The sequence below is a fragment of the Eptatretus burgeri genome, chromosome 2 (genome assembly GCF_056783735.1).
Source record: "Eptatretus burgeri isolate ZD-2024b chromosome 2, Ebu_testis_v1, whole genome shotgun sequence".
In the NCBI taxonomy this organism is placed as follows: domain Eukaryota; kingdom Metazoa; phylum Chordata; class Myxini; order Myxiniformes; family Myxinidae; genus Eptatretus; species Eptatretus burgeri.
Genome location: NC_140962.1, coordinates 147,191,075 through 147,212,510, shown reverse-complemented (window position 1 = coordinate 147,212,510; position 21,436 = coordinate 147,191,075). Strand labels below are relative to the sequence as shown.

The 21,436-nt window shown below is 44.3% G+C and overlaps 1 long non-coding RNA gene across 1 annotated transcript in view; it reads right to left on the bottom strand.

Annotated features, from left to right (window-relative positions):
* The window catches only part of LOC147033475 (uncharacterized), a 54,226-nt gene that overhangs the window by 713 nt on the left and 32,077 nt on the right, over positions 1–21,436 (bottom strand). Inside the window, exons 3-4 of the long non-coding RNA XR_015055560.1 lie at positions 4,051–5,434; positions 1–2,587 (exon numbers count right to left, since the gene is read on the bottom strand). The exon at positions 1–2,587 is cut by the window's left edge and continues 713 nt beyond it. This is a non-coding gene — a long non-coding RNA (uncharacterized LOC147033475). The remainder of the gene's footprint in view (positions 2,588–4,050; positions 5,435–21,436) is intronic.

The window sequence follows — 21,436 nt, the reverse complement described above, 5'->3', positions numbered from 1 at the left end:
CGAACGTTGTCCCTCGGATGGACGCTAAATGGGCGTCTGGTCTGTCAACATTATTTGGCAGATGATAAAGATCCCACAATGTCCTTCACTCAGACTAGGTGAGCTGTCATTGGCACTCTGAACAAATTACAAATTCCTGCCCTAACTATTGCTGGGAAGGCAATGGCAAACCTTCCTGTATCATCCTTGTTCAGGAAGCTGCTTCAGTGACATTCTGCGAAGAGTATGGAACATCACAATCAGAATACATGTATAACAAGATATTGAGTATTGCGTTTTTTCCACATCGGCGACTCATTTTAAGTTTGCAGAGAACTTCAAACGAGCCGCCTGTGCACTGCGTTCAATACATGAGGCAATGGTGCACTGTGTTCAATATTTCGTAATGTTTGAAAGCCTTTGGTCCTGCCATGTCAATTATTATAATGATATTCTGCCTCCTCGATATGGTTTCTTCTGGTGGACAAGAAAAAATCCACAATTTCTTGTTGTACTATCACCAAGTGGTGTACTCAACCACAATTGACACCAAGGCCAAGTTCTAAATTGCTATTGGTGACTCCTGGCCAGTCCACTTGTGAAAAAAACAGGTCGTGTGTGTGTGTGTGTGTGTGTGTCATTATACCTTTGGTCTAGGTGTCGATTCCTAATAGCAGAACTTACCCTCATAAACAATTGTCAGTCGTTTCACGTGATTATCAACAACTACCGCTTCCATAAGAAGACATCGACAATGTGATGCTTCATTGAACAAATCTCTCTATAGGTTTCAACAATTGAAGTTTCTCTAACCGCAGTGTTAAAACTTGTGGGATTTTGACCCTTTCTATAGCAGCATAGCTCTCGGTAATTGTGGAGTTAATTGAACGGCCAGAGCGTGGCTCGACAAACGAATGCGGCATCTCCCATGGGGAGGCCGCAGTTGGCGGCGAGACTCCCTAACAAGCCACAGGAGGAATTTGAGAGTTTCCACTGGGCTAATGAGCCATATGATTGTGTGGAGCCCTTGGTCTCTCTCCGTCCTATTGTCCTAGTTCGGACAAGTAGGCCCGTAGTGTCGCTTGTTTCATAAAGAAAGCTGTCTGCAATGGCACAGGCTGAGGGGAAAACTATCACCAGCCAATTAGTGCAAACTCAATGTTCGAAGTTGTCGTGATTGACGAGTTATATGTAGCAATAGTGCACTGTGTTCAACATGTAGTCCTGTTTGAAAGCCTTTGGTCCTACCATGTCAATGATTGTAATGATATGATGTGAATACCAGATGGAAGAGATTTTGCGCAAACCTATTGGACAGGGGAATCCTTGGAAATTTAGGGAACGTTATTGGACCAAGTTGTCAATGAAACGACTGGCCAAGCTCAACGTTCGACGAATATTTGTAATTTGTTCAGGGTGCCGAATATAGCTCACCTTCTCTTTTGTAAAGATACCCTGGGATATTTAACATCGACAAACAACCAATACTGTAGACAGGTCTTCCAGCTTCACATCCATCAGAAGGATGGCACACCCACTGATGCCTTTCCCAGCATGTGAAACCTGGGTCGAGATTTGAACCTCGGCTATACAATTCAGAGCTGAGTGTGTATACCTCTCCACTTTCCTGCCAGTGTGGTTATAATATATACCTAAAAGTCAGAGCAATATCAGATGATAAGAATGTAGAAACAGAACTACAGTACTACTACTACTATTATTACTACGACTACTCGTTTAATGACCATTTTCACATAATAGGGGGTTTGTCGCGATGACCCCTCTCCACTTATGCGGAAACAGAAGTACACTCTATACTGTCTGAGCAATGGTATCCATCGCACGTAATTATCATTCACTGCATTATTTAAAATCCTGAATAGGAAGACCGTTAAGATGATGTCCTTTCTTGAAACTTTCATTTTCGAGATGGATTTACAATCTGGTGTGGAATTAACTCCCAAGAAGCCGATTCTGCCTTCTTTCTGTCTCTCCCTCTCTCTCTCTCTCTGAAAGCAATAAAAATTGGTTTATCGTTCTGTTAGTTATGTGACGTCAATGACCAGCCTTCCAATTAAACTCATATGTCATTGCTCCTTCGAGCTTAGGAAGATATTGATGGAACTAATGGCATGTTTGGAGCAGTTACATAAGGCATGAACTACAGATGAGGTGGTGAGACAGTCTAAAAATTACTATGCTTCATTATTACGATCATTATTTGGAGCTGAGCTACCATCACAGAGGAATGAAATTGGATCACTTGTCTGGGTGCTTCTGTGCCAGAAACTTGTGCAGTCAGCTGAGATTCGTGCTATCATTGTTCCACTGCCCACAAGTGACTCCAGCGGTACCACTGGATGAACGTACACTCTGTGCATACCAATTGGCAACATTGTGTCCTTAAGCCGTTTGAATGCTGTGGTTGACCCCAAAATCCGAGGTGGGGCCTGTCGTTATCTTCTGCCTTGAGCTTGCCGATGGCCATGCCTTCAGTGAGGACGCTGCCATCTTGAAAACTCCATTTCTCCCAAACCGAACTGGCGCGTCCAACTTCCTGCCTCGTACCATCTCTGACAGTGACACCGATTGACATTTCATCGTGACTCTGTCACACGACACACAGCGAGTCCCCATGGTCAATGTCATGTTATCTGTGTATCGTGTGCCAGTTTGGCCTTTAAATTGCGTGGTTATTCAAGCCACTAATTGGCTCTGTTGTAAGAGTTCCAGTGGCTGCTTCCAGAGTGTAGCTTCCATGTGCACACGATACCCTGCAATTTGTCTGGTCACATGTCAACATACATTATAAATCCATACATTCATGCATGCCACTGCAATAGTGTGAGTGACATTTAATACAGTTCATTTGGAATGTACAGCAAGCCAGTGATATGCCATTGGTTAATGTGCAGAGAAAACGATGACCACGACCAGGTAACCAACGGTGCTGGATCGGATTTGGCTAACTGTCTCGCCAGAGTCTGTCCAATATCATTACCTGCCCTGGACTGCCATGTTTATCATCGACTGCACGAGCTGTGTTTCCCCCTCCTTTCATGAGCTAATCTCTTTCCTAAGCTATAAAATAAGGAGACTGTCATAAATGGCTGGTTGCGACCTCCCCCACCCAATCCAAAATATAATTTAAAGTACAAAATGCATTTGCATCAAAAATAACTTGTGAAAACAGAACTAATAATATTTCATGAAGTATCAAGTTCCGTGAAATCAGGATCAGTCAACTGCTTTCAACTTGGACGGAATCCAATATCTTCCACTGCTGCCAGAGATGTAATATTGGCTCGAGGTAATACGGAGCACCGGAGACCAAAGCAAAGGTCTGGACCGTGGCATTGTACTTTGCCCCGGAATCTGAAAATAGCTCAGACTCGAGAAAGAGCTTTCGATAAGAGCAAGTGAGATGTGGGTCATGCAGAGTGTTCTGTGGCCTACGTTTAAATTTCACTTAAATCTGCATTAGTCAACTCGGTGTTCACCGAGGGCATGACTTGGCCTCCTTTAATCCACACGAAAGGTTCCTCTATTTAGTGTAACGCAGCAAATGATGAGGTGCCACTAATTGCTTTGAAAATTTGGAGAAAATATGTCAGCGATATAATGTAGGCGTGTTCGACTCCTTATTTACTTGATGGATCCAATGACATTACCCTTTAATAAAATGTAGGTGTGTATTACTCCTCCATTATTGAAAATTCATCCTGCAGGACAGATTGCTAGATATTGAGAAGGTGGTGTAATATGCTGGGCGCCCTCTATCGAGCTTGCTGGAGGTCACGATAAATTATTTGAGAAAGGTCACGTAATCTGCGAAAGCTCGCGAGTTAATCTTTTCATTTTCTGTGCTGTTTGCTTTTCGCTGCACAATTTTTTACTGCGCCTTCAAGAATGCCGTTCGATCGATGCACTTGTCCATTCCATGTCAAATTATTTATTTCTTCAAAGGAGGTGAAATGTTTAGTTGTTGATTTGAATCCTGATGAGATGGGTGGGGAAAACCCCACTGGAAACTTTCTTTAAGATGCTCGGAACATAGTGGAACAACCATACCTGATGAGGTGCTTCGTTAGGTAGGGTAGTGATACATGGGGTGATAGTACCCTTGTCTTGACTCAAGTTTGATGTGAAATATCTCACGGTATTCACAGATGTGAAAATGGCCAAGGTAAATTACGAATGGTCTCTTGAGCACATGATACGTCCACCATCGTCCTGCATGAGAGAATATAAAAAGACTTTCAAGCAGTTGCAAGTTCTTGCATTGTATAGTTATGACGTCATAAGCATCATTTATGTGTTGGCTCAGCCAAGGAGGCATTGTTTTCTCTTCTGAAAGCCAAGAGTTGTCCCATGAATGAGGTGTCATGGAACACAGTTCCCTTGTCTTGACTTGGGGAGTACAGGTTACAGCAGATAGGCCCGTGTTTGTACTTTAACCCTTTAAGTTAGTGTTTTAACTACTGCAACTTTATCTCTGGATTTCCAGGTTACAAATCAAAGGAAATGCTTGAGACTTCTCGCCTTTTATTCATTCTGAGAATTTACTCAACCTAGATGAGAAAAAAAAAAACAAAACAAGTAGATGGTCATACATTGCATTTGTTATTCTAAAATCGAACTTTGAATATCATATTTAAAACACAAACATTTATTTTGCAACTTTCCAGCTCAAAGCAAACATACTCACATCAACGCGTGTTCATGAATTGCTTAACGTATGATGGACTGTGACGAGAGCTCAAGGGCTCTGTTGGGATTGCACGATTTACAAAGGGAAGCAAAAATAGAGCCTGATCTCCTTGGACACTGGTCCCCACTTCCTAGGGACAAGTCCACTATCCAAGACCATCACGAGACCTGCACACGGTGAGAATGTAATGCAGAGTCGGGAGGACCTGGGAGAAGAAAACTGATTGAAAAACCGGAGCAGTCAGCATCGCTTCGCCTTGGTCAACAAGTGGCAAGGAAATGGAACTCCAAATTCAAAAGTCTGGGCCTCAAGGTTGGAGATTATCACCATGGCTGGAAAAAGGATGATGCCGCAGAAGTGCGTTTTTGAAGAAAAATTATGTGAGCCAAAGAAAGGGAGCAAAGCTTAAAGGGAGGGGAGTGAATCCTGACATTTCCCAACTCTTAGGGAATAGCATATAGAGGATGTGTGTCTACTCAAGTGTCCAGAGTGGTAAATTATGAGGAATATCAAGCCACTTTGGACAAGCACGTTGTGGGTACTCATCAGATATTTATTGTATGGGAAATATTGGCAACAAAGTTTTATTGCAAGATAAAGAAAACAATATATTTGGAAACGTTCCTCAAGCACGATATATATAAATGTGACAAAAACTTACGGAAGAATGAACATGAAAACACGAGGGAGCAGCAGGACGTACAAACCCCTAATGTTGTTTTTTCACTGAGGCCGGCTCATCACCTGCAGACAACATAATTGTACATGCACCATGACGTGTAATGTAAAGGAAAAATGTATTATCCGTGGGCAATATTTCTCAAAACAAAGTCTGCAGTTTGAAAATGTGGGACTCGTTGCAACGTCAATAAAATATATATTGAATATAATAGAAGAGACCACTCGCTCTTGCCTTTATGAAATTTTAAAATATCATGTGCCTTCGTTTCATTGTGAAATCTGAGACTTCTGACATGAACCGTTGATCCCCCAGCCCACTTGTTTTTGTCATGGTGATGGAACTGGTAAGCAGGGGGGTAAAAATGAAAGGAATTCTGGGGAGGATGTTGTATGTAAATTATCTGGCTGTTGTGGCAGAGAGTAGATGGGAGGTGCAGGAAGTCCTGGAGGAGTGGAAGAAGGCATTCGAGAAGTGTGGGCTGAACGTGAGTATGGAGAAGACCGAGGTGATGTGAGACGGGCAGCAGAGAAAAATAAATTAATATCAGGGTAAAGGGAAAGGAGATCAGACAGGGAAACAGGTTTGAGTGTCTGGGGGGAACAGATACTGGGGATGGCAAGTCGGAGGCAGAGGTGTGGAGGAGGATTCAGTTGGGTGTGAATGAGTGGAGGAGGGTGGAGGGAGTAATGGTAGACAGAAAGATGTCAAGGAAATTGAAAGGGAAAGATTTGGTGTCTTGTGTTATGCCGGCCTATCTTTACTGTCTCGAAAATGGTGGCACTGACAGAGCCAACAACAGAGGCTGCAGGTATACGAGAACTGGGTCAGGAGGCATGCGGAAGTGAAGAGGGTGGATTGAAGGAAGACGGATGAACTGAGGGAGGAGATTGGCGTGCAGATGAGCTTGATGGGGAGATTGGTAAAAAAATCCAGCTGAAGTGTGCTGGACAATTGTTGCAGATGGAGGAAGAGAGAATGGCAAAGAGAGTGGATAGGTTGAGGGAGCAAGGGTAGGAGGAAAAGAGATAGACTGTGTTTGAGATCAGAACGAAGACCCACCAACATCTCTCACCTGTAAATGGAGGGAATAACCAATTAGCCCTCAGCTAATCAATCAAACCCAGGTGGCTCGGATTATATAAATAAATCGACTCCTCCCATGCTCTTCGAGCCAAAGATGCTGCATAAAGCAACCAAGAAAGCCACTTGCCGAGCACCCAACAGTCGATAGCGGTACAGTTTGTGTCCTGATTGGGATGGACAGTTGGCAGTTGCTACAAGTTAGAGGTATGTAGGCAGTGCACATGGATGTGGTACATATGGGTAGATTTGGATCTGTAAAGGGATCTCTGCAGGTGTGTGTGTGTGTGCATGATTGCATGCTTGGTTACAGGTGCCGTGGTGGCAAAGTTTTATCCCTTATCTTATGATGATGATGATGGGTGGTGGAGGTTTTAACTTTTAACCTCAGCAGCATATGAGCGATCATGTTTTCCTTTACCCTTGTGACTGTTTCTCAAGTAATTGGCTATTTTATATGAAGTGGGTGTGCTTTAGAACGGGTATGTGGTTTCTCTTTGTGAGTTTCAAAATAGAATATATTTGATAACACCTGATTTTCGAGGCGTTTGCCATATCAACGTGTTTTCTAAATTACAGAGGCAATTTTTTTTCCACCTGTCACACGACGATTGCCAGATGTTTATAAAGAACTAGATGACCCGTGAAGCCGTTGGGTTCCCGTTGTGACAGCGGTTGATCAAAAAAATCATTTCAAGAAAAAAGATAGCTCCAGCGAACTATACCACTGAGGTTATTTGCATTGATGAAATTCTCCCAAAGAGTACTTTACTGAATCGGGAATTGATTTTTTTTATAATCTTTTTGTTGCCTGATTTGAATGAAACTTGATACTGCACACCACAGGCGAATAGTGAGTAAGGTGGCCCTAAAATTTTTGCGCTATCGTGTACTGTTTTGGATGTATTTCAGGAACATACATACAAGATGAGAGTTTTAGTAATATACTAGACGGCCCGTTCCCCATTGGGTTCCCAATGTGACGGCGGTTGATGGAAAAAAATCATTTCAAGAAAAAAAAAAGCTCCAGCGAACTATACCGTTGAGGTTGTTTGCATTGATGCGATACTCCCGAAGATTACTTGACTGAATCCGGAATTGATTTTTAGAAATAAAATTCGTTGCCAGATTTGAACGAAACTTCATACTGCACACCGCATGAGAATGATGAGTAAAGTGGCCCTAAAAATTTTGCGCTATTATGTACCGTTTTAGCTGTATTTTGGGAACATACATACATACAAGATGAGAGTTTTTGTAGTATATACTGAAGATAGATAGATAATGTTTTTGCACATCTCCTTGAAACATCTATAATGCAACGTTGTTTTTTAAAATTTGTTCGTTGAAATTCCCTCAAAGCAAGGGTGAAATCGACTCAAGGTTTTTGGGTTGTATACAGTATGCACTATGGTCGGTAATCACACTGACTCCAACCTGCCGATTCCTGAAGAATTGCCGATATCGGCCAAGCAGTAATACAGTGTGTATGTATGTGTGGGTGTTTGTGTGTGTGTGTGTGTGTGTGTGTGTGTGTGTGTGTGTGTGTGTGTGTGTGTGTGTGTGTGTGTGTGTGTGTGTGTGTGTTGTACATAAAGCATAACATTTTCTCTCTGCTCACACCTCTCACCCCAACCCTCTCTCTCTATCTCTGTCTCACTCTCGCTCTGCCCACTCCTAATAAAGTGCAGCACCCTTCTTCCACACATCTCTCTCTTTCTGTCTGTCTCCAGACATATCTGGACGTTGGTTATGTCTGGACGGTATTTATCTCTGGATGTGTCCGGGCATTATTTATCTCTGGGTGCTGTTTGTTTATCTCCGGAAGTATCCAGGTGGTGTTTGTTTCTGGACGTGTCCACGTGGTGTTTGTCCCCAGACGGCTTCTTCTTTTTTTTTGTATACATTGTGGTGGCTCAAATCTGAGCTAAAACACAGAACATATAACAAAGGATGCAGGAGACAAGAGGGATGGGAGAGGGAAGCACAAAACAGTGGGGAACAGAGCCATTTGGAGATCTGTATAAGGGAGAGGGATGGGCAGGGTACACAGGGTAAACAAGATGTACACTGCACTACAGGGTCTTTCAGGAAGGGAAGCAGGGAATTTGAAGTTGCTGGGTATGGGGTGGATTAGCAGGGGTAAAAAGATAATGGTTTTGGATGGGGGAAGATATGAGGTGGTAGTGAACCTCTGTTTTGTAGACCGAGGGAAGAGTGGGATTGAAGAGAGTGGAGAAGTTTGTCCCAGAGGCAGGGAAAAAAGAGGAATAATAGAGTGAAGGTGAGCAGTAATTCTTAATTTTGGTAGTTTCACCAGAGTTGCTGGTGGATCTTGAGTGCCCTGCAGAAATATGGTGGTTGATAGATCACAGAGAGAGTAGGGAGGGGCAAGGCCAGAGAGGAGATTGTAGAAGACAGAAAGACCACCAACCTGCCTGTGGTGAGAGGCTTATCTCCAGGCGTCTCCGGATGGTGTTTATCTCCAGGCGTGTCCTGGCAGTGTTTGTCTCAGGACTGTTTTTACATCTGGACATGTCCAGGCAGTGTTTGTCTTCAGCAGGTATTTATATTATGACTGGTAGAAAATGGATTTCAGGCATTATTTTGTTTTTATCTTTATTGTTATTCTATCCAGAATGATTTTTAATGAGACAGTATGAATCGTAATTAATGCTCCACCGCATGTTAGCCTTCCCTTCCCCTCGCTCTGCCTTCCATCCCCCCACCCCTCCTCACTCTCCATCCATCCTCACTCTCTCTCCCTCCTCGCTCCCCCTACCTCCCCACTTTTCCCCCTCTCCCTCTCCCACACCCACACCCCTCCTCTCTTTTACTATTTTAGTAATCCTTTCAGCAAAAGCGACGCGTGTTATATATATATATATATATATATATATATATATATATATATATATATATATATATATATATATATATATATATATATATATATATATATATATATATATATATATATATATATATATATATATATATATATATATATATATCACACACACACACAGACACACACACACACACACACACACACACACACACACACACACACACACACACACACACACACACACTGAAACTCGTGAAATTTAAAACCTCAGAAATATGCCTGGACACTCCCCAAAGGACCTTAAAACGGTACCTTTGCAGCAGCAATAAGCTAAAATCCAGGAGATTTATAACCTCAGATCCATGTCCATGTCACTCTGCTAACCAAGACCTTTCCGATTAAGTACATGGATCATCCAGGTCCATAAAGTGGTTATTGCGTAATTGACTGACAGACATTGCATCTTCATACACTTGGAGGAATATTTTTGTTTTAAAAAAGAAATAAATTCAACAGAAAGTAAAAAGCGGGCACAAGCTTTCTAGATATATGATGCATGATGACAACTAGACAGCTGGCACACCAATGGAACATAAAATAATTGGAGGAGTCACCAGCAAACGAGTCCTTCAATAAATTTGGGGAAGTAAAACCCTCTCTAGTTTGGGGAGTTTTGCACCCAAGAGGAATTGGGGAATTTCACTGATCACCTCCACTCATTTGTTCTTATTTTCTCTCACCTGTAGAATGAACCTCCCCAATCTGTTCAGTCTCCATTCTTCTCTCCAGGACTTCACGACAACTATTCACCACGATCTCATATCATCTCCCATCCATACTTCAATATCATCCCATCCATACTCTAATTCCAAACACTTCTACTCTGTTTCTCTGCCACCAGCTCCGACTTTACTTCGACTTCACCTTAATCGATAACGACCTCGACAACGATTACTATCACCAAGGATTGCAAATAACGATGATGCCGACCACCACTGCCACCAATGACTTCCATAACTATCAGGGATACCTCTTCGCAGTGGTTGTACCCCAACACAAGTCTTTCCCACTCTTCCAAACTGCCCTGATTCGTCATGACAGCATGATCACCATCAGAGCACCAATCGGTTCCCATGGGCTGGCCCACTCCTCTCTCTCTCTCTCTCTCTCTCTCTCTCTCTCTCTATCTTTCTCTCTCTCTCTCTCTCTCTCTCTCTCTCTCTCTTTCTCTCTCTCTCTCTCTCTCTCTCTCTCTCTCTCTCTCTCTCTCTCTCTCTCTCTCTCTCTCTCTCTCTCTCTCTCTCTCTCTCTCTCTCTCTCTCTCTCTCTCTCTCTCTCTTTCTCTTTCTCTTTCTCTTTCTCTTTCTCTTTCTCTTTCTCTTTCTCTTTCTCTTTCTCTTTCTCTTTCTCTTTCTCTCTCTTCATGAAGGCAGGGGCACACCATCTTGAATGTGGTGGATCTCTGAGTCGCTCCTGGGAGATCAACCAGTTGTGTTCGTGGCACAAGCTTGTTCGAGATAAATGTCTGCAGCTATACAACAAAAACAACAACAACAACAACAACAAAAAATAACAACAACAGGGAATTCCACTTCATCAATGACCCAACTCCCTCTTTGATAACATCCTTGATATTGACAATCACCACAATGAATGACATAAACTTGACTAACTCTAACAGTGCTCGACAGGATGAATGTCAATATTTTCCACTCTTTCCTATTCCATGTGATGAGTGACAATTGTTCTGCTTTGGTGTTCTCTATTGTACTCTTTCTGATATTTGGTGTTCCTCTGACCTGATTCTTACACAACCTTCTCTATTTGTCCAAATTGTAACAAACAAAGCTCTTCTTGCTATGCATGCAACCCAGTTTAATATATATATATATATATTTTTCCTTCGATTGTGACGAATGCGTCATTGAAATTGGTTTTCTGTCTGATCCATTGGCTTTTCCTCTTCTCTGTTTTTTTTTTTGCCGAGACAGCTCTTTTCCATAGCTCTTTGTGTTGTGATCAATTTTTTGCTGAATCGTGTTGTAGTCCTGGGGCTGATTCCAAAATTTTGAGTTTTGCAGCTCCCCCCTGCCAACATAGGTTTGATGGTTTTTTCATGTTATATCGTCTATAGACATCTGATTTCAAAACATTACCCCTTTCAAGAAGTGTCCAAATGACCCATTGCAAGCCATTTCATATAGTGATACGTTTTGGCAAAACCTGACATTTTTTGCAGTATTGAGTATTGTAGCATTCGTATAGGACAATATTGTTGGCTTCAGGAAGCATTTTGTATTGTGCTGAGGCATTGTAACTTTACTAAACCTGCATGGACGTTTATCGAAACCCTGAAAAACATGTTTATTACTGAATAATACACATATTAACCCTATTTTACACGGGGGGGGGGGAGGGGGCATATTTATTTTCTGCCTGTACCGTCGTGACGGTTAGAGGTATGACTTTGAAACTTGGTGACGTTTATCCTATGTCATTTATAAAAACGTGCACCAAATTTGGGAGCAATTTATCTAAGGGGGGGGGGGGGTTCTTACTCTAAAACTTACCTACTAAAAACACAGAATTTTGCCAAAATTAATTATTCTTGACGTCAGAATTAGCTCATTGTTGAGGCAAAAATTAAAATGAGTTCATTTTTATAAAATAAGCATGTGGCAGTAGCAACTGGCCAAGTTTCAGGTTTCTATCACGTTCCCATGTCATTTCAGACACCATGTAAAATAAGGTTAAAAGACCTATAGACCAAGCAAAATCTTACTGACCTGATAAGAAAAACTGGATTCATATGAATTGTTCAATGTCCTATTCGTCATCTGTCTCATCGTCGGATTCCAGTGGATCAACGATAGTTTCTTTGGAATTCCTGCACTGGTCAGGCTTGCATCTGCATGCTCTGGTGCAACTTAGTTGATTCGGTCTACAGGAGCACCTCCGGTCAGCACAACGCAGACACCGGCAGCGAACACATTTCATGACAGACGTCGGGGCAGGAGAACCATCTAACCATTTGATGGTGATCTCGTTCCTGGCTACATCCCAGCCATGACCATGTGGAGTGGGTACATGTGGGCAGTTCTCGAGACATCTTCTCCAAATGGCAGCCTGGTAATTGGCACGACGTAGGTGGAACTCGGCTGCATTTTGACAGGGCGGAAGTCTGCATGGGTCTGTGGTATGCGCGCCAAACATCTCATGCCTCAGTTCGTTGACTACTGTGCTGCTTCTTCCCATACAGGGCGCAGATGGCCTCTTCTCCTCTGGCGAGTTCTGCTACTAACAGACTGAAGGACTGCCCAATGCTGTTCATAGTGGCTCTAAATTCATTTTCGATATTTAGAAGTTTGAGTCCTGACAGCTTTCTGCGCCCGGTGAAGGCACTGGTCGAGTCACAGCCACTGAAGGCATGGTAACCTGGGAGAGCAGAGCAGATATCGCGTCCCAGGGTATGTGCCATAGCTGTAAGATCAAGGTAGCAGGTCCGCTGTTGTGTGCCGGTGCGAAAGATGAGCTGCGAGCTAATACGATGGCAGACTGAAAGGGCAATAACTGCAACATCACTGTCTGGGGACTTGATGATCACAGCAGGAGCACCGTGATCAGCTGCATGGGCTGCGTGAAGCAAAAGCCTGGTGTCTGCCTCTTCGTGTGTGCATCTCAGTTCAGCCACTTCTGCCTTCAGGACTTCTGTTCGTTGGTCATTGGCCTTCAACCTGAAGCACCTCTCTCCAACTGTCACGAACAGTGCTTGTTGGTCCAGCTGCGCAGCATACTCTGGCTTGGACCACTCATTCAGGAGCAATTCTGTCAGGGCACATTTGAAGGATCCACTCATCAGAGACTTGTTCAGCTGCTGGTCAATCTTCTGTGTTCCTGTGCGGATCTTGGTTTTGAGGCTCTCCATACCAGCATCGATTCTCAGGTTGCGCTCCGCGATCTTAATGGATATATCAGGGTATGTGTCAACTACCCAGTCTTTGTCCGCACCAGCTGGATAACCAGATGTGATGGTGTTGAAGAGTGAAGAGGCCAGTTGTGAGTATGTCATGTTTGGTGCCGTTTTTGCTGAATGGATGATGGCCATTGCGTCAAGCACCCAGGTAGCATCCGGGGGGATACTTGTCAGCGGTTGCACATTGTCTTCTAGTGCTCTGAGCAATTTAGCCTTGACGGTCTTCACTGGACTTCCATCTGGCGTGGCCATTGAGAGTGGGAGCGGTCCAAGTGGGTAACTCAGAAGCTTCTACATAGATAGTTCACGGCTTTGACCAATCACAAGGAGACGGCCAAACATGTCTCTTGTTGACTTCAGGACGCTGGCATGCGATGTGTCATGCCCCAGTCTCTTCTTCTTCATGGATGCGAATGTCTTCAGCTGCAGTTGTGGTAGAGTAGCGTTGAAGTCTTTGGTTCCATCTTTCCCTAATCTGTCTGCTGCAAATGTCCTCAGTGATCCTACGCCTCTTTGACGAGCATCCAAAAGGTCTCGCTTTACATCTTCGGTTGCCACGTGTCCAGAAGCCAAATGGCACAGCTGCTCAAGCAGATAAACTGAGAGGAACCTGAAATAGTTTGTTCTGTCATACGCAAAGAACCATGGCAGCAATTCAAGAAGGGATTCCATATGAAGCCTCCAGTTGGCCTCTCGTGTTGATCTCACCAATTGTAAAATCAGACCCACCATGTGTCGATAAGAAATCCAGAACAGGCCATTCGGACCAAGGAATTGGCAAAACTGTTCGTACCTCTCGACGGTAACCTGAAAAGGCTCTGACTCTAGTACAGCTTTGAGAGTAGTTGCGCTGACCTCAGTATGAAGATCTTCAAGGATGGAATCCAGTTCATTCAGATTGACAGGGTTGGCTTGTTTTTCATTCCAGTCAAGAAAAGCTTCCCATTTCAGACGCTCCAGGGCTTCTGCTACCAGCTTGTGCACTCTCAGCCCTCGGTTGTAGTGTCGCCCTTGAAGTACCGCATCTACTCATCCCGATGCAAGAACATCGGCCTCTATGAGAATATCCCGAAGTCCTGCACTTGCAAAGCGATGGCCAACAACCCCAAGGAAGTTGAGAATAATATGGAAGTCCCCCATCCGTAAGACCACCCGCTGGAGTGCAGCATCTGTAGAGGAAGAACAAATTTCAAGAGCCTTGGCATGGACTGCTTGATCCATTACTATAATCACCGGTGGCTTCTCCCCCTGCTTCTGTATCTCTTCTGTTGTCTCAACCGATCTCATCAGTAGTGTATATACAACATCAAGTTTGGTTGGTGAGGCGTCAATGACAGGCAAGTAGCCTATGCTGTGGGGTTCGGGTACATCAGCATCCCTGCGTGCTTCTGCATTGAAACCAAACCATCCAGGCATCTCCTGCAAGTCATCGGCTGTGGGCAGAGTCAAACAAGATGAAAGTCTCGCCAGCTGCCATACTTGGTCCTTGCTGTGGGCTTCTTTCCTCACCAATGGGTCCAGAGATGCGAGAAGTGCAGCTGCTTCATCCACACGCGCAGGGCCCACGCGCTTCCTTGACCTGCAACGAAACCACCACCACTAACTACCATGCATTATGTTATACATATTGTATGTGTACACACGCTTTTATATATTGCACAAGTGACATTTTCAAAATTTTTAGATGGGAAGATATGAAGACGTCCGCAGACTGATGTCCCTTAATAGCAAATGAATAATGCATTTGAAATAATGTTATTGCCAAATATGTTTATATGCCGCATTAGCGCATAGAACATTGAACGAGTCTTTTAATTTGCCATATCACTATACATGAACAGCCCAGTCTGCAGCCGAGGTCAGATGAGCTTCGGGTCAGATCGTAAACTAGCCACTAGCATGTAAACTATTGTTGTGGTTACCAAATTCGCAAACCACCATTCAGGTCCCTTAGGTGAGGTATCTCGGTAAGTATATGTGTAGTTAGGCCCAAACCCGTTGTCTAGTGGGAATACATGTCATTTATGCGTGCTGCGACTCTTCAGGATAGCCGTTTTTCTTTTACTATCTTTAATTTGGACAAACCGCCATTGTTACCACCACCAACCACAACATCAACCACCCACCGCGGCGCCGCTTCACGTCACACCTCGCAACCGTCGCATCGCCACCGTTCTTGCGCCGCTTGTGGGTACCGGTGTTGGACTCGTGCAGGGCGCGCGCCGAACAGCGTGTACAAAACCACGGATTTTCCACTTCAAAAACGGATCAAAAACGACACACGCCCACTTTTGTTCCGTCCAATCGGTGAGCGAGGGGCGATTTGGCCCCGCCCCCAGGGCATTGGAGGGCGATCGATATATGCAAATTTATGGATCAAAAAGCATTCACGCCCACTTTTTCTCGGGCCAATGGGGAGCGAGGTGAAAGGTCGAAGGCAGAGGGTCAAAGATGAGAAGGCGAAGCCACGGGGCTTATATAAGCGACCGTGTTCGTCAGTCAAGAGAAGAGAGAGTTAAGACTTCGCGGGCGGTGGAGTTGGGAAGAAGGAGCAAAAAGGAGCTGGTCGTCGTGTGCGTTGGAGTCGGAGCGGAGGGGACGGAGCTGTGGAGAGGCGGCGAGGGCAGACGAGGGGGTGCTCGCGTCGTGCAGGGAGCTGCACCCCAGGGAGGCCGACAGCGCGACCTGGCCGAGGTGGAGACGCTCGTCGCGGGACTCGAGGCAGAGTAGGAATCCTCTATACCCCGAGCATCAGCAACCCCCTCCTGTTTCCCCCCGCGCTGAGATAGTGCGACCAAGGGAGCCCCTTTCCCACCCCCTACCAGACACTGCCCGCGAGTCCCGCGGAGTTGAGGCACCATCGCCGCTCCGCGTCTCATCACCAGACGGGTAGGCCCGACCCGGTCTCGGCCTCAGGCCCGCCTCATCTTTGAGGGTGTTCTTTTCCTTGGTTTTGGGTATGTGTTGTCGGCGCCGTCTGTGAAGTAAAATTGTATAAGTGTTGCCGTGTGCTCGCGTAATCGGTAGTAGATCTGCATTGTCTCATTTGCTTTTTGTGTAAATTGCATTGTGTTTTTCTTTTCTGTGTGCTTTTGGTGGAATTGAATATGTGTGCTTTCCGTTCATCGCGAATAAATGTGCTTTGTGTTGAACTGTTTCCCGCTTCGCTTCGTCATTTCTTTCATTGAATCCTCATCTTGCTTCACGTAAAGGGTTGGTAGTGGGCTGAATACGCCCGATAATTAATCGAACCGTCGAGGTCGACGAATAACACCGCTCGGTTATCCCGATAGTACGGAACGGGTCGCTTAAGTGGCCCGTGTCCGAAGTCGACCTGCGGCGAGGTGCGATCGCCCGGTCTACCCTCCGTGTGGGTACTTAGGTAGGTCGAATTTGGCGAGCAACCCTATCCCACGCGGGGGCTGATTGGCTCGATCGCGGTGAGACCGAAAGGTCCACCCGTGACTGGTTCCCGGCGTTAGTCCGAGAGGGTCACGACTGGATTGTCCGTCCGGTGGGCGATGTGCCGCGATTCGAGTTACGTGGCCGTCAGCACGCCGGCGGGCGCGAATCCGCAACACTATGTTCCCGCCCTCGCCAGCGACGTTCCCTCAAATACATATTTTCATATACAGTAAACTCCGGTTAATCCGTATCGGTAGGGCCGGCAAATTTTCTACAGTTTAAGTGAAAATACGGATTAAGAGACCGTGTTGCGGAGAGGAGGAGGAGAGCGACCACACTTTTTAACATGGGGGGACTGCGCGCTTTCCCATCTAGATAGTAATTAATCTATGGCACTACATACCGGTATTCAAGCAGATGTCTGGGTTTCTCTTGCACAGACCGTCTCCGCCCCTTGGGTGTAGATCGGGCCTCTTCGGCCGGCATCCTGAGACTGCGGCCTGAACAACAATCCCATTTGTACAGTGTGTGGTTCCTTTCCCGGTGGCTGTTTCTTCTCGGATGTCGTTGTTATCCCAGACAAAGGTTACTGGGATGTTGGGTGCGATGTTGCTTGGTACTACATTGACGCGTTGCTGCTGGAGGCGGTGTTCGGCAAGGGCCATCTCCACTTCTTGGAGCTTACTTTTCGAAATGCAGTGTCCGAATCGGTTCAGTGGAGACACGAGTTGCATTGAGCTGGTTTTGTGATGTACGCTGACTGCGAGGGATACGTGCTTGGGAGTACGAATACGGCCTTTTCTTGTTATGTAGATGATGTCCTGGGTGATAGAGAGGATGCGGGTCTTCAAAGCTTTAGGAACGTTTGCTGGTACATCCAGGGAGATGGCTGCCTCGTTTGTGAGTGAAGCATCACCAGTTGCAATCCAGGCAAGAAGGTTGAAGAGGCATGGTGGAACTGCAGCTTCAGCGGCTGCACTTGAGATATGTTCAGGAGATGGAGGCCATGTCATATCTTCTACCTGCATGATCGCCGTTTTCACCAAAAGTGCAGCATGGTATAGTTCATTTCCATCTTTGCGTTCCATATCATCTGACACTTGCATGTTGTCTTCAATCTTGTCATCATCCAGCTTGCTGCTTGCAGCCATTCTAGCGTCTAAGATTAATCCGGGCGGAACATCACAGAAAACAACTTCACACCCGCGTCGGAACCTAGGGTGCCAAAAAGAAATTGTGTTGGAAAATTTCTTCCTCAGACGCTTCTTTAGTTTTTCACTTCGATAGTCTGGTTGTTGGGTACCGAAGTCTCCCAACACCTGGATGTACTGCTGCAGCAAGTCACTCATCTGCAACACCTACATCCCATTAATGACTCTTGCATTTACCTCATCGGCAATCACATCAAAAGCTCGGTCATGCTGATCTCTTTCCTGGTCTTCTGTTGAGGACTTCTGCAGAGATAGGAGGGTGCGCTTGTGCGTGTAACTGTTCCGGCATGATCAGTGGATCAAAATGTCCCCAGCTATTGGGTCAGCTGCTTCTCTCGCACCCCCACGCAGTTCCATGAGTACCCGTTCATCCTTTCGAATCTCGGCAGCTTTAGTGATAGTTTCCATGGCAGAAATAAGGGTCAGGGGATGAAGCGCCTCATGCTTTCGGCGGTTGGTAACCAGTCGCTTTTCCTCTTGACAGATTATGCATCTTACCCGCAAGCATGCGGGCGTTGTAGATCTTGTAGTTCGCTGGGGAGGTTCAGTATCGACAAAAATATCGCTGACAGTCTCCTCTCTGGTCCTCTCTAGTCGATTGATTGATTTCTCCAGGACATACGAAGCATAGCAGTTGTGGTGCTTCACCAGCTGTGTTACATCCTTTGGCAGAGGCTCCTCACCATCAATGTAATCTTTAAATAGATCGTATATACCATCTTGCCGACGTGTAGGAGCTTGGCAGAATTTCTGCCATGATGTCTGTGTGAATTTCTCCAGTTTTCCAACGCTGGATGAAAATCCATAGCAAAGGCATTGTCCAAGTTTATCGAAAGTCTTAGACGCTTTCCTTCTGGTGCATGGCCAAACTTCATCACAGCTTCAGCTACAGGATGGGCTTTGGCAGTCATCATTCAGTCATTTGCGAGTCGCGGAAAGAACTGTATAGACCCATAGTTGGAAGGAATGCTGAAAGAGAAAAGGAGCACAGTGAATAACTAGTCACTGAGAAATAACGAGAATGAGCTGGGAGATGCCATATAAAAAGCATCATTGCAGTTGGACTAACGTCAGATTTCTGTTTGAGTATGATCTATCAACAAGGCCTACTAGGAATTACTATATATTTTTTTACCTTTAATAGATATATTTTTGGCTATTTTTTGTTCTATTGGTGAGTACCTTGGATATAAAATAATGGTCTAATTCACTCTGTTAGTATAGAATTCACAATTTCACATAGAGGAGTGGTACCCCCCCCCCCGTGGTAGGGGCAATTATTTAATTATGGTAGCCCCCCTCCCCCCCCCCGACACTAATGGAAAAAGTTTACACTGTCATGTTTCTGTCCACAGCTATTAAAAAATGTATGTTGACTATTTGAACCGTTCAGAAATGACGTATGAAAAACCTTAGAAGTGTGGGGAGGGTATCACCCCCCCCATGCTCCCAGTGTTAATCTAATGCGAATGCAATTCACACTCAATAAGCACCAGACACTATTTGCAACAGTCAACATCAAGAAATATACTAGAATGCGAATTTCTATAATAGTTTATGATGTTAGTGACAAAACATCGTATTTTGTCATAATTTTAACAAAATTTTGATAATTTTCGCACAATTTTTTTTTACCATTTTCACACATTTTTTTTTTATCATTTTCACACAATCTTTACATTATTTTCGCACAATTTTTAGCGAAAATATCTCCTAAAACAAAATCAAACACCTGTATTTGTATTTAATGTGTCTATGTGCACTCTGAGCAAACCTAACTGCAATGTAATATGCCAACCCATCCCAAGCACAAAAAACCTATTTTAGCGGTAAAGCGGTATACCTGGTATCAAAAATGCCCCCTAAAACTTCGAATGGACACTTTTTAGAAGGGGTAATGTTTTAAAATCATCACCTTATAGATCAATAAACAAGAAAAACACATAAAACCTATGTTGGCATGGGGGTGCAGTAAACTTTCATTTTAGGCCCCTTCTGAGAATCAGCCCCAGGACTATTGGTAAAGAGAACACGTTTCACCGCCATATGCCATTGGCGGTATTACATATTGATTGTAAATGTAATTTTTTCCAATTAGAAAGGCAGTTTGTTTTTGCATGAAGATATTTTCTTTTAATTTCCCAAATCTTTTCCATACTCCTCTTGTACATCTCTTCGAATCACCAAAGCGATCCATATCCATTTAAATAAGTTAATGAAATTAAATGCGATCGGTGGTCTGCTCAATTTCGCGATGATGAATTTTTAATTTTTTGCTTATTTGCATTGCAGTTGAACATGCTTTTTTTTCTCTCATATTCATTATGACTCCAAATTTATATCTTCCATCATGATTTTAATTCCTTCTGCGTCGTTTGGAAATTGAACGATATTGGTTGAGAATGTAGATGGTCCAGTCTTTCAGCTTTGCAATATATTCCCTTATTGTCCTGATTTAGCTGTTGAGACACTCCGACGCATGAAGCGGACAATCTCGGAGAGATTGTTACACCTTTAGTGACGGCTCTTTTCATTTGGATCTTGCCACTACTATTTCAATTCAGTTCCAAGGTCACTGTTCCACCACTGTAGACTTTTTCTTTTCTTTTTTTTAACACATTGGTATATCTGCACTCGTGTTTTGGCAGTTGAGCTTCGATGACGTTCGCCTACACTGTTGAAGGCTTTTTGCGTAATCACAAAATTTTCACAAGGACAAACATAACATATTGTCTTCATTTTTTCTTTCTGGAAGCTGATTTATTGTTTGAAGGTGATCCACTCTTGAACTGGCCTTCAAATTAGCCTTCCCTCCTCCCTTCATCCTCTCCTTTCCCTCCATGATCCTGTTTCCTCCAACAGTTGTGAGTTGTTCATTGCAACCGTGAGTCGGTTATTGTCAGCGTTTGTGTACAATTTACCAATATTGGATTGGATGATAATCCTTGAGGTTCTCTTATCCAATCTATTGGGTGATTTGTACCTGCTTTGTGTTTTTTTCCGAGTAAGGGAGATGTTTGTTTTCCCCCAATTTTCCAGGAACCTTATAAATATTTATTTTTCTCCAACATGCCATTGATCAGGTCACTGCTATATCTGATTGCATCTTTGACAATTTTATCTTCTCCATGGGCCTTCGCCCTTTTATTATCCGTCATGCAAACTTGGGCTGCTAGCAGGATGGCCTTTAGTTACACACAATTGCCTCGAATCTGTCTATCCTGGGTTCGAATCTTGACCCAGCTATAAACTGTCATCCCGGTGTTTCACAGGCAGGTGATTAATCAATATGTGTGCCGTCTCTTGGATGGACGTCAAACGGGAAACACGTCTGCTGGCATAAGTTGGTGGACTTTAAAGATCCCATGATTTCCTTCGTGAAGCGCAGACGAGTATTCGCCAGAAACATGAACAAATTACAAATTCCTGCCATAACCAGCAGGAGCCACTGCATCAGCGGCACAGCTGCGCTCCAAGAAATTATGCAAACCAGTAGCCACAGCCTGCACACGAAATGAATGAATGAATGCATCCTTGACTTCAT